At 38.8% G+C, this 12,029-nt stretch overlaps 1 non-coding gene across 1 annotated transcript; it reads right to left on the bottom strand.

Moving 5' to 3' along the window:
- Positions 1-297: 297 nt before the first annotated feature.
- On the bottom strand, positions 298-401 carry LOC148555097 (small nucleolar RNA R71). Its single transcript, XR_015888267.1, has one exon. It is a non-coding gene; the product is annotated as a small nucleolar RNA R71 (small nucleolar RNA).
- Positions 402-12,029: the final 11,628 nt, after the last annotated feature.

The following is a 12,029-nucleotide window of genomic DNA, read 5'->3' as shown; positions in this document are numbered from 1 at the left end:
CATCCAAATCTGGCTACAGATTTTGAATTGAAGACTGCACTAATCAACTTGATGCCCAAGTTTCATGGCTTACCTGCTCAAGAGCCTATTAAGCACCTTAGGAATTTCCAGACAGCCTGTTCTACTGTTAGGCGTAATGGTACAGATGAAACTTCTATCCTGTTAACTGCCTTCCCATTTTCTCTTGAGGGAAAGGCAAGGGAGTGCTATTACTCCCACCCTAAAGCGACTGTTACCAACTGGGATACGCTCAGGAGAGAATTTTTGGAAAAATACTTCCCAGCTGAAGTTACAGATAGACTGAGGAAAGAGATCTCCTGCATTGTTCAAGGAGACTCGGAGACTCTCTATGAATACTGGGAGCGTTTTAAGAACCTTCTAGACGCATGCCTCCATCACATGATTGACATACTAGTGTTGATCAGCTACTTCACTCAAGGCATGAACCCCCAGGATAAGACCACACTGGATGGTGCTAATAATGGTTCCCTGAAAAGGTACAGAACCGCAGATGAAGCATGGCAACTGATCAGCGACTTAGCTGAGTCCACTAGGAATCACAGGCAGAGGTACAGCCACTCAAAAGCTGTTGCAGAGGTTTCTTCTAGCATTGAGACTACTGCTCTTACACAGAGTATATGTGAAATGACCAACCTACTGAAGCAAATGCAGTTGAATCAACAACAAGCACAACAAGCTCAGCCTCACCCACCACAACAGAGCGAACAGTTAGTTCCCCAAAGAGTATGCGGGATCTATGCTGATTATAGTCATTATACTGATGAATGTCCGCAGCTCCAACAGGAAGATAACACTGTGGCAGCTACTCATAACTTCTATGACCGCCCAAATCAAGGATAAAATCAACAAGGCGGCAATTACAACCAAGGTGGAACCTATAACCATGGATGGCAAGACAACTCCAATCATGGTTGGAGAGATAATTCAAACCCTAGTTGGAGGGACAACTATAACAGAGGAGGCAGAGATAATAATGGAAACCAGAGGTGGAATAACAATAACAACAACAGACAGCAGAATCAGAACCAGCCTTGCAGAGCACCTCACCTAAGACAATCTCAAGGATTCCAGCACAACCAACAACAGATTCCTCATATCACCTATTCCAATTCCTCATCAAATGACGAGATGCTCCGTTCTCTTGGACAAGGACAATAAGACATGCAGACGCAGCTGAACTCTACTTTAAATGGTCTGACTGCTACTTTACAAGCTCTCGTCCCCCGGTTAGATTCATCACCTAATTCCACCAATCAACCTTCAAGCTCCAGTGGAATTCCTTCTCAACCCCTACCTAATCCCAAAGGTGGCATCAATGCCATCACTTTGAGGTCTGGAACCACATTGCAGGGGAGGAACCAGGAGGAGCCAAGCTCACCATAACACGTCCCAGCTGAAGATGTAGTGGAAGTGGAAGATGCTGAAGAGGAAGAGGACGTACAAAACATAGTTGAAGAAGAAGCAGCTCAACCGCAGAATGAAACATCAAAGGATGCAGAAGCTGCAAGTAACGCCCTTCCTATCCCATTCCCACAACTTGCAAGGAAGCCCAGAAAGCAGATGGAACTTGACCCCAAAATGGTAGAAATATTCAAAAAGGTTGAGGTAATTGTTCTCCTTTTTTATATTATTCAGCAGGTACCTAAATATGCAAAGTTTCTAAAAGATTTATGCATACATAAAGATAAAATTAATGAATTAGAAATTATTCCTTTAAGTAGTTCTATATCTGCTTTAATGGGAGGTATACATGAAAAATGTAGTGATCCAAGTCCATGTATGGTTAACTGTACCATTTGAGGTGTGATATTTTCTAACTGCATGTGTGATTTAGGAGCATGTGTTAGTATAATGCCATTGTCTATATATGATACTTTGAGGCTCCCTCCCTTAAAAAGCTCGGCAGCTCATTTTGTGTTAGCAGATAAAAGCATTATTACAGTAATTGGAATTGCTGAAGACGTATTAGTGAGCATTAAGGGGCTCACATTTCCCATTGACTTCTATATCCTGGAAATGCCCCCTAATGACTCAAGAAGACCATCATCAATCCTGATTGGAAGACCATTCCTAAAGACTTCAAAGTTCAAGCTGGATGCATTCTCAAGAACTTACTCCTTTGAGATAGATGGCAGAGCAGTGAGTTTCAGTTTAAATAAAGCTATGAAGCATCCTCTGGAAGATCATTCTATCTTCCAATGCGACATCATTGATGAAATTATAGCTGAGGTTCACCAAGAAGAAATGGAAGAGAAGTACATGGAGCAAGGTCCAAGTGTGGGGACACTTTCTGAAAACAATGAAAACCCTTTGCCATTATCACCAACCCCGGATGATCCAGAGCCTAGCTATGAGCAGAAATTAGAATTAAAGCCCCTCCCTCCATACCTAAAGTATGCTTACCTTGAGGATAAGCAGAAGTTTCCAGTTATCATTGCAAGGGAACTCACCTCTCAACAAGAAGAGCAACTGCTCAGTGTGCTGAGAAAACATAAGAAAGCAATTGGATGGAGCTTGGCGGATATAGTAGGCATCAGCCCTCAAGTTTGTGAGCACAGAATATTCTTAGAAGATGGAGCAAAGCCTGTCCATCAGCCTCAAAGAAGATTGAATCCCACCACCTTAGAAGTTGTCAAGAAAGAAATAACTAGACTACTTGAAGCAGATATCATTTACTCCATCTCAGACAGTGAATGGGTCAGTCCAGTACAAGTGGTTCCCAAGAAGTCTGGAGTCACAACAATAAAGAACGAGCACAGAGAGCTCCTGACAACTAGAGTACAGAACTCATGGAGAGTTTGCATTGACTATAGGCGTCTCAACCAAGCCACTCGCAAGGATCACTTCCCCGTTGCCATTCATTAATCAAATGCTTGATCGCCTGTTAGGTAATCCCATTATTGTTTTTTTAGATGGTTATAAGAGAATGCCCTTTGACTTATGCAATGCACCAGCTACTTTCCAAAGATGCATGATGAGTCTTTTCTCTGATCTCATTGAGAACTGTATGGAGGTTTTTATTCATTTAGCCTTTGCTTAGATAGTTTATCTAGAGTATTAGACATGTGTGTTAGTACTAACATTGTATTAAATTTTTAGAAATGTCACTTTTTGATAAAACAAGGAATTGTACTAGGACATGTTGTATCTAATACTGGCATTTCTGTAGATCCAGCAAAGGTGGATGTTATTTCTAGTTTACCTTACCCCTCCTCCCTGAGGGAAGTCCGTTCGTTCCTTGGCCATGCAGGTTTTTACAGGAGATTCATTAACGACTTAAGTAAAGTAGCATTGCCTTTATCCAAATTGCTGCAGAAAGATATAGAGTTTGAGTTCAGTGAGGATTGTATGTGTAACACCCTAACTACCAAAGCTCACGCTTCCGGCTGCGCGACTCTGATAGCTCGAACATTACGACGACTTTTATACTATTTAATATTAAAATATGAGCCTGTTTAAAACTTTAAACCGCAATACCGATCCAAAAACACTTTCGTTCGATAACGTACAATCATAGATACCATACAACTTACAAAAACTCATAAAGAGTACACACACACACACACACACACACACACACACACACACACACACACACACACACACACATATATATATATATAGTATTACAAGCATTAGCCAATACAATCCCTATCCCTCTTATAGAATATATCAAGATAAAGGCGAGGGAACAATAAACAATAACTAAAGCAATACAAACATCACTCTTCGTGACTTCTGCGTCCATATCCTGAAAGGAGAAAAATTGTAGGGGGGTGAGAACATCATCCTCGAAAGGGTTCTCAGTAGAGGGCTTTTGGGAATTACTGTAATAAGATACGTGAAGGTAAACCGTACCAGTGATTAATAATCGTCTTATGCCTCTTTTCAAAAACAACGGTTTACAATAAAAGTAAAGTCTGAAATCTTTTCTGAAAGAGGAACCATTCAATTCTCAAAAACCCAAAAGCCTTTCAAAAAGGTTTATCTATGCTGAACCGAAATAGCCTCTCATCTTTTCCAAACCAGAAACACAAAACCGAAACCAACCATCGGTCCAACACATTTCAACCATGGCCCTAGGCCCAAATACTCTAACCAACAACCAATCACCACAGTCCAACAGAGTCGCAAACAAAAATAGGAAGATTCAAGCACAAACAAACAGTTATTGCAAGTAGAACAATTAGCAATTAATCACAAGTAGTCACAAAGGCAAACCAAATACAATATGCACACCCAAACAATGTCAGATAGATGCATATGATGCATGCCTATCCTAGTGGCTGGTGATATCATCTGTCGGTTATAGAGCCAACCCGACAAGTCCTGGTAGCTAACCATTGGACTGTCCCTCTGTCGTGCATCCCCAACTCGAGTTATTCTCGATCATTATCATGATCATAATCATGATCCATATCCAACACCCTCACTGGTGTATATTCACGGGGGCGAGCTCATCCGGGGCTTTTACAGTGCCCGGCCACCCTTACGAAATAGGGTCAACAGAGTCTCGAGTCTCCATCTGGAGCACGTGGTGGCTAGCCACTGCTTTCTTCCAGGGAACTCGTGTCTCAGATAGTGGAAGTGCAAAATCACAATTATCAATATCTCAGCATATATGCATTCAATCTCAGCCATGGATCAACATCCATCTCAGCCATCCGGCTTAAATTCATTATTCATAGTCAGCCATACGGCTCATAACTCATTCGACAATCAACCATAATTCAATATCATACACAACCATTCTGGCTTATAACAAAATAGCACTTCCACCATTCAACATCAACAAATTAATAAAATCGGCATTTAAGCCATAAATCACTTTTTCTCAATTCACTTTACTTTGAAATAAAAAAGGATTCAAAATTTAATCCTTTCCAGCCTTGGCTTTAAAATTCTCATTTCTCAAATCATCCCAAGCTCACAAGCCACTTTTACTCAAAGTAAAGTCCTTTTTAAAACAACGCCACTCTCGGCATCCTCTTTCCAAAACTTCCAAAACCATGGAGATTAAAGGTTTATTTGGAAATATTCAAAATCATCCATCCAACAATGGGATTTTATAACGAAAGTTCCTCGGCAGAGTCTCAAGTCTTTAGGGGAGATTAACATAACTCATTTCCTCAAATTCACTTAAAATCATTAAAACTTTGGCTTCCTGATTTGAGTAACAAAATAGGATCTAAGCCAAATCGAGTCATATAATCAATTACTCCTTTCAAAACCGTTTCCTTTACTTAAACAAAAACCAGCTTCAACCCCATGAGAAATTCTAAAGCGTTTCAAACTGCTCAAAAATTGTTTTAGTCTTGCAAAAATTCAGAATTCAAGGAGTACTTAAAACTTTTCCCAAAACACTTTAAAATGAAACTTGTCAATAAATGTTCAGGTTCTTTCAAATTCACTGAAACTCCTCTAATTGAAACCTTCAAATCAAATTCAAAGGCAAAGCCCTTGCCACATTTAAAATAGCCTTAAAAACATAAGTTTCATCTAAACAACTTTCTCCTAAAAGAGATACAATGCTTTTCTTAAGAAACAAGTCTAAATCACAATTTCCTCTTGAATAATTCATTTCAAAAGCATGAATCATCCCTTTCTTGATAATTCAACTAAAATAGTAGGAGTCTTTAACTCATAATTTTTCCAGACAACATTTCGAAGAAATCCCGGATTCCACCAGAATTTCGGCAGCACCTCCCCTAAAACTTGAACTTTGCCACCCGGTTCGGGTGCCAATAAAACCGTTCCACAATCCTTTTCAACCGTCCAAAATCCAAAAATCAGTTTTAAAGCAAACTAAAACCAACAGTCATATCATTTTCATATCTCAAGGAAACCGTTTCAAAATCAATTTCATTATCAGCCGATAAAACTCATTTCCAAGGCTTTAAAGAAACGGTTCAGCAACAAATCATTTATCAAAATCAAGTCAATTAAAGTAAACCAGGCTCAATCCAAAAGTGTAATATATTTTTCACATTCTCAAGAAAATTAACTTAAGTCAATTCTCAACGGATTACTCTCGATCTCAAATCTTTAAAAGAATCAACTTGAAAACATTCCGTTTCACAAAACCGTACAACAATCTAGCCAAACAACATTTATAATCATTCGAGAAAATCAAACAATACATAAGACTGAATACAATCACCAAGTATACCATGTCTCACATCAGTACCCATATGTAATAAATCCAATATATAAAAATATAGTTTTCGGAAAGCGCCCCTACCTCAAAACGCAATTCCATAACCCAAATGTCTCACAGAGTCCTTTCCGCCTCAACCCGAACTGACGACAACCAAAACCTCAGCTCCCAGCCACTTTCGCAATAACCAAAGCAACACTAATCGTAACATATAATAATCAGGACTCGATCCCACGTTACCAAGACTCATATTTATTAACCAAACACAACAGAATACTAACGCGAGATTGTTTGAAACATAATTTCTTACCGAAATAACACAATGAGGCAACTGTGATTTCGAACCGGCCCGACAACAGCTCCGGCAGCGGCCAGAAGCTCCGGTGGATCAACTATAAAAACCGCGCAGCATTAAGACTTTCTCGAAATCCAAAAAGGCAGAAACCTCAATTAAAACCCTTACCAGAAGAGTTCTCTGGCGACGGCAGCGAGGTTCTTCGGTGACGGAAACGGGCAAAAGCTTCGGCGGTGGTTTTAGCAGCGGTGGTAAGAATGGCAACCCAGGGGTAACGGCGACGCGGCTCTACCACCAGTGACTGAGGAGAGCAACAGAAGCATTTCCCCCCACTCAATGGCGTCCTCTCCTTCAAATCGGATCGGGGCAGACCTCTAGTAGTGGCGAGGCAGCAGCTTTGAACAGCAAGCCATGGCGATGGAGGACTTCAGCGATGGTGGAAGGGCAGTGGAGGACCTGCGGCGGCGGAGGCACGGCTGCAGAACAGGAACCCCCTTCCGCCGATCTCTCTCTCCTATTCGAGCTTCTCTCTTCGGCCCTCCGTGGATGACGAGGACTCAGACTCCGCAGTGAGGAGGACGACGGCACAAGCATCACGACGGCGGTGGCGAGCTAGTCGGCGACGAGGAGAAAGGCGAAAGCCCCACGCTCGGCCTCTCCCTCTCTACGACGCTACTCTCTGCGAACATCCTCTCGTCGCGGAATGGTGGCAGCAGTGCGGATTAGCAACTTGCAGTGCTGGCGACAACGACGCGACGGCGGTGATGAAGCCCGACGCGCCGGCGTGGCCTCCTCCCTCCTCTCCACTTCTTCTCCTTCGGACATCGTGCATTGTGGATGTTGTGTTTCTAATTCCCCCTCATATTTTCTTTCAGAAGAGCAGTGCATGTGTGTGTTCATCACAGGGTTGTGCAGCAAAGAGGATGAAGGAGAGACTGTTGGCTGCACAGCATGAAGAGAAGGGTTTTTGGGGATGGTGTATCAAAATTAGGGTTAAGGGCATTATGGTAATTTCACATAAAATTGGGAATAATATAGTAATTGAAACCCAATGTAAATCCAACACTAATTGTATATGAAAAAATACTATTTTCTCATCAATTTTACAAATTATTTTCAATAAAATGCCCAAATCTAAAAATTAGAAATAATATCTATTTTTCAAAATAGCAGTATTAATATTTAAAATATTAATTATTTAATTCAAATCATATAGAAATCCTTATTATTTCACAACTACTAACTTTATAATTTAAATACAGAAAATAATCCAATAATTGTAAAATTGGATAAAAATCTCAATTTATTTCAAATTCAATAAATCAAAACTTGCTTTAAATTTATTTAATAGAGAAATTTCTGAAATTAAAGCTACAGAAACACTGAATTAGAAATAATTAGCTAATGATAGCCCTTTTTCAAAGGTTTTGGGTCTTACATTCTACCCACCTTATAAAAATTTTTGCCCTCGAAAATTGATACAAAACGAAGGAAATTTCATAACAGTTCACCCTTGAACACATTTAAGGAAGAAGCAAAAATATCTCAACATATATATATACGGTTTTCAAATACTTGGGTTGTCGTATACATAAGGATACAAAGGTAAGAGTGTGATTGCAAGGCAAACGTTACAAGATAGGCTCAATGCAAAAGATGACATGGTTCAAACATGTGGGAGTAAAGCAAGGCATCGAAGGCCATAAAACATGTTGGGGTTAAAACAACGTGCTTAACATCCGCACACTAATCTCATATCAACCTCAAAGTTTCAACTTTCCAACTCCATCAAGCACTTTACAACCTTTTAGCCAAGCATAAGCCTAACACCCGCAAGCTCGTTTGCAAGGGACAAAACACCCACAACTCATAACGTTGCACACCTACCGCTTCAACTTCCGTATACACATATCACGTCTTAAAGAACTAATGCATCGCGTTACTACGTCTCCAAGTCGCACGTGATATCAAAAAAATTCTCGAGTCTACTCAGAAGGATATAAGATTTAGAAAGGAGAAACAATTATCAAGGGTAATTGATGGGATATTTTCGCGGAGAAACGAATTTCTCCAAAACACCCAAACTTAACCGGCAAGTGCACCAGGTCGCATCAAGTAATAATAACTCACGGGAGTGAGGTCGATCCCACAGGGATTGAAGGATTGAGCAATTTTAGTTTAGTGGTTGATTTAGTCAAGAGAATCAAGATTTGGTTGAGAGATTTGTGATTTGCAGAATTTAAATTGCATAAAAAGTAAAGAAAATGGGTGAATTGCATGAAATTAAAGAGAACTGGAATTTAAAGTGCTGAATCTTAAAGAGCAAAAAATTAAATGGCAGAAACTTAGAACGCAAGAAATGTAAATTGCAGAATCTTAAAGTGCAAGAAATGTAAATGGCTTGAATTGTAAAGGGAATTGGGAGTTGGATTTGCAGGAATTAAACAAGGAAAAGTAAATTGCAACAAACAGAGAAGTAAAGGATGTCTTGAATCAAACCGGATCTTAAAGCAGAAATGTAAATAAGCATGAAAACAGTAAACAGGGAATGGGAAATGGGAAATCCGGATCTCAGGACCCAAGAGACTAGAAAACCAAGTCTAGATCTCAATGCCTTCCTAGATCCAACAAGAACAATTGCAAAGGAAATGTAGATTGCAAAGAAAGTAGATGAAGAAGCAAGTAACCGAAACTGAAATTCAATTAAACAGAAAATTAAACAAGATCCCAAGGTGAGATTGAAACAGAATTTCTTCAACTCTCCACCCAAAATCCAAGACAAGAAAAGTAAAGAGTGCTGGGCAAGAACAAGAAAGAAGAGAGATCAATTCTCCTCCTAAATTCTCTTGAATTAAAACAACAATGCTAAGAAAAATAAAAGTGAGCTCCAAGCAAAACCGAAAAGAAAGCTATTCTGAAAACTCTAAGGGAAGCTCCCTAAAAACTTAAATCCTATGCTATTTATACACTTTCTTCAAATGGTCTTCAAGCCTTCAATTGGGCCTTTGCTCATGATGGAATTGGGTTGAGAGAGGCCTTGGTTAATTGCTCTTGGAGTTTGGAGAAGAACCGAATTGAACCGGGTTGGAATCATGAAAGCTTGAGTAAAAGTTGGAGTAAAAGTTAGGGTCTAACTTTTGCTCCAACTTTTCACATCAGCACCCTTGTTTTGCTGATACCAACGTTGGGGCAAAAGTTAGGGGTCTAACTTTTGCTCCAACGTTGGCCTCCCCTTAGTTATTCATGGCGCCAACGTTAGCCAGAAAGTTAGGGGCTAACGTTGGCGCAAACTTTTGCTAGCCCAGGGAGTTTTTCAGGCGCCAACGTTAGCCAAAAAGTTAGGGGCTAATGTTGGCACAAACTTTTGGTGCATCCAGGGAGTGTTTTTCATGCCAAAAGTTAGCCAAAAAATTAGGGGCTAACTTTTGGTCCAGCTTTTCCCCAAAAGTTAGCCAAAAAGTTAGGGGCTAACTTTTGCTCCAGCTTCTGCCCAAAAGTTAGCCAAAAAGTTAGGGGCTAACTTTTTCTCCAGCTTTTGCTTCCTGGTTCATAATTAATCCAAGACTCAAGTCATTCCTCCTAGCCATTCCTTCTTGCATCAACCTTTCTCCAAGCTTTCTTCACCTATCATTAATCAACCAAACACATCAAAGCTATGCTCAAAATCATGAGATATTCATTCTTTCATAATATATGACAATTATAGCATAAAACCTCATGAAATAGCATGAATTCATACATGGTTGATTAAATCAAAGGAAACATGAAAATCTACCCAATTGGCTTTCTTTTGGCTCAAGAAAGTGCATAATTCAATTGAAAACAAAAGAAAAAGGCTAGTGAAACTAGGCTAAGATGACTTGTCATCAGTAATACTCATAGATTTGAGGGAATGTATCCAATTCCAGATAAACAAGGATGTCCAAGCAAAGAAGTTTGCTAGAAATAAATCGATTGACAACTCTAAAGATAACCCTTGGATCCAAGAAATTCAATAAGACCAATAAGAAGAGAACCAACGCCTTAGTTCGAAACAAATTCAAGTTGAGTCGAAGAAATAGGAGGTTTACAGAAAAGAATATCAAACCCAAGACAAAGCTCACAGAACTCAAGAGCACGATTACAAATACTTTCGAATACATTGTTCATGAAAAAGTCGAAAACTTGCGAAAAAATCACTTTGCAGTCTAGAAGAAAAGTTGAGCAACAAACATTCAAGAGAGTAGCAAAAACATAAACGTGGCTTTACTTCAATACAATTTCATGTTGAAGTAGATCATGTAGAGTTTTAAAAACAAAATGCACACAAGTTTGGCTAAGAGCTAAAATATTTCCTCAAATATTTTAGAAGGATAGTTAGGTGCACAACCTAACCAAAAGAAGTTCATAAAAATTTGGAAGTAATCAAATGCTTGTTCAAAATTCTCAAAATTTCATATTCAAACAAGCGTGTATAAAAGTTTTAGCAAGGACGAAAGGGAAAGTTAAACTCTATTTAAAAAAGAAAATTCGAGGTAACATTTGCTTATAAATTGATAAAGGAAATAAGTGGTGCATTACGAACAGACAGGTTTCCGATAAATATGGAAGCTTCCCAAAACTTCATTTAAAATGGCGCATGCCAACTTTAAATCAACTTTGTCAAAATTGAACAATGGTTTCAATTACAATCGGACAACAGAAAAATAAATTTAGTTTAGAACTTCTTCAAAGAGAATTCAAAACTTCAAAAAGTCCGAAACAAGACTCCAAAAGTATACTTGAAATCACCATCTCAGAAGGATATTCAAGAAAATTAGGATGTACTTAGAAAGGAGTCAAGCCATACAAGGAAGGATCTCAAATCAAGGGAGTTCGAACAATATCCACTAGGCATGAGACATCAAACAAGCTTTCAATTGATTGAAAAGAATACAAAAGTCATAGGAAAAGACAACCCACTCATTAGTAATTTCCCAAGGATAAATCTTTGACTAAAAACTCTTGTAAAGACAATGAGAGGATAAACGATGCACTAATCTGAAACAAATTAAACTGACTCATATTGGAATGAGATTCACAAAAAAAGAAAACTGAGATTGATTGTAGTGCTCACAAAAGGTAGATGTATAGTTAAAAACAGAATCACATATGACATTCATAGAGGTGAACAACTTAAGAAGGAGCGAGTCTGTTCATAAGAAGAAAGCTATGAGTCCAACATTTTCAAAAGAACATCAATGGCATAAACCATGTAGTATGCTAAATCAAACTCAATTAAAAATAAGTTAAGTGAAGCTTATCAAACAAAACTCAACCGGAATAAAAGCGACAAATCCTCCCTTTCCGGAATTTTGAAAAATACCCAAATACATAATTAAATGAAGATGTGCATTGGAGCTATAGTAGAATCACTAGAAAGTCAATTTACTTTTAAAGTAAGTGCAGTCCCGTAAATCAGTAAAAGTACAGTCGAGGTATTAGAAATAAATAGTTGTTAAACTGTATAAGAAATCCTCAAAGTTTCACATATAGATAAGTATATATCTTGTTAACAGAAATTTATAAAATCTCAAA

This window comes from Arachis ipaensis, chromosome B6 (genome assembly GCF_059453495.1).
Source record: "Arachis ipaensis isolate K30076 ecotype BB chromosome B6, ASM5945349v1, whole genome shotgun sequence".
Lineage (NCBI taxonomy): Eukaryota > Viridiplantae > Streptophyta > Magnoliopsida > Fabales > Fabaceae > Arachis > Arachis ipaensis.
This window is presented reverse-complemented; position numbering and strand designations above follow the sequence as displayed.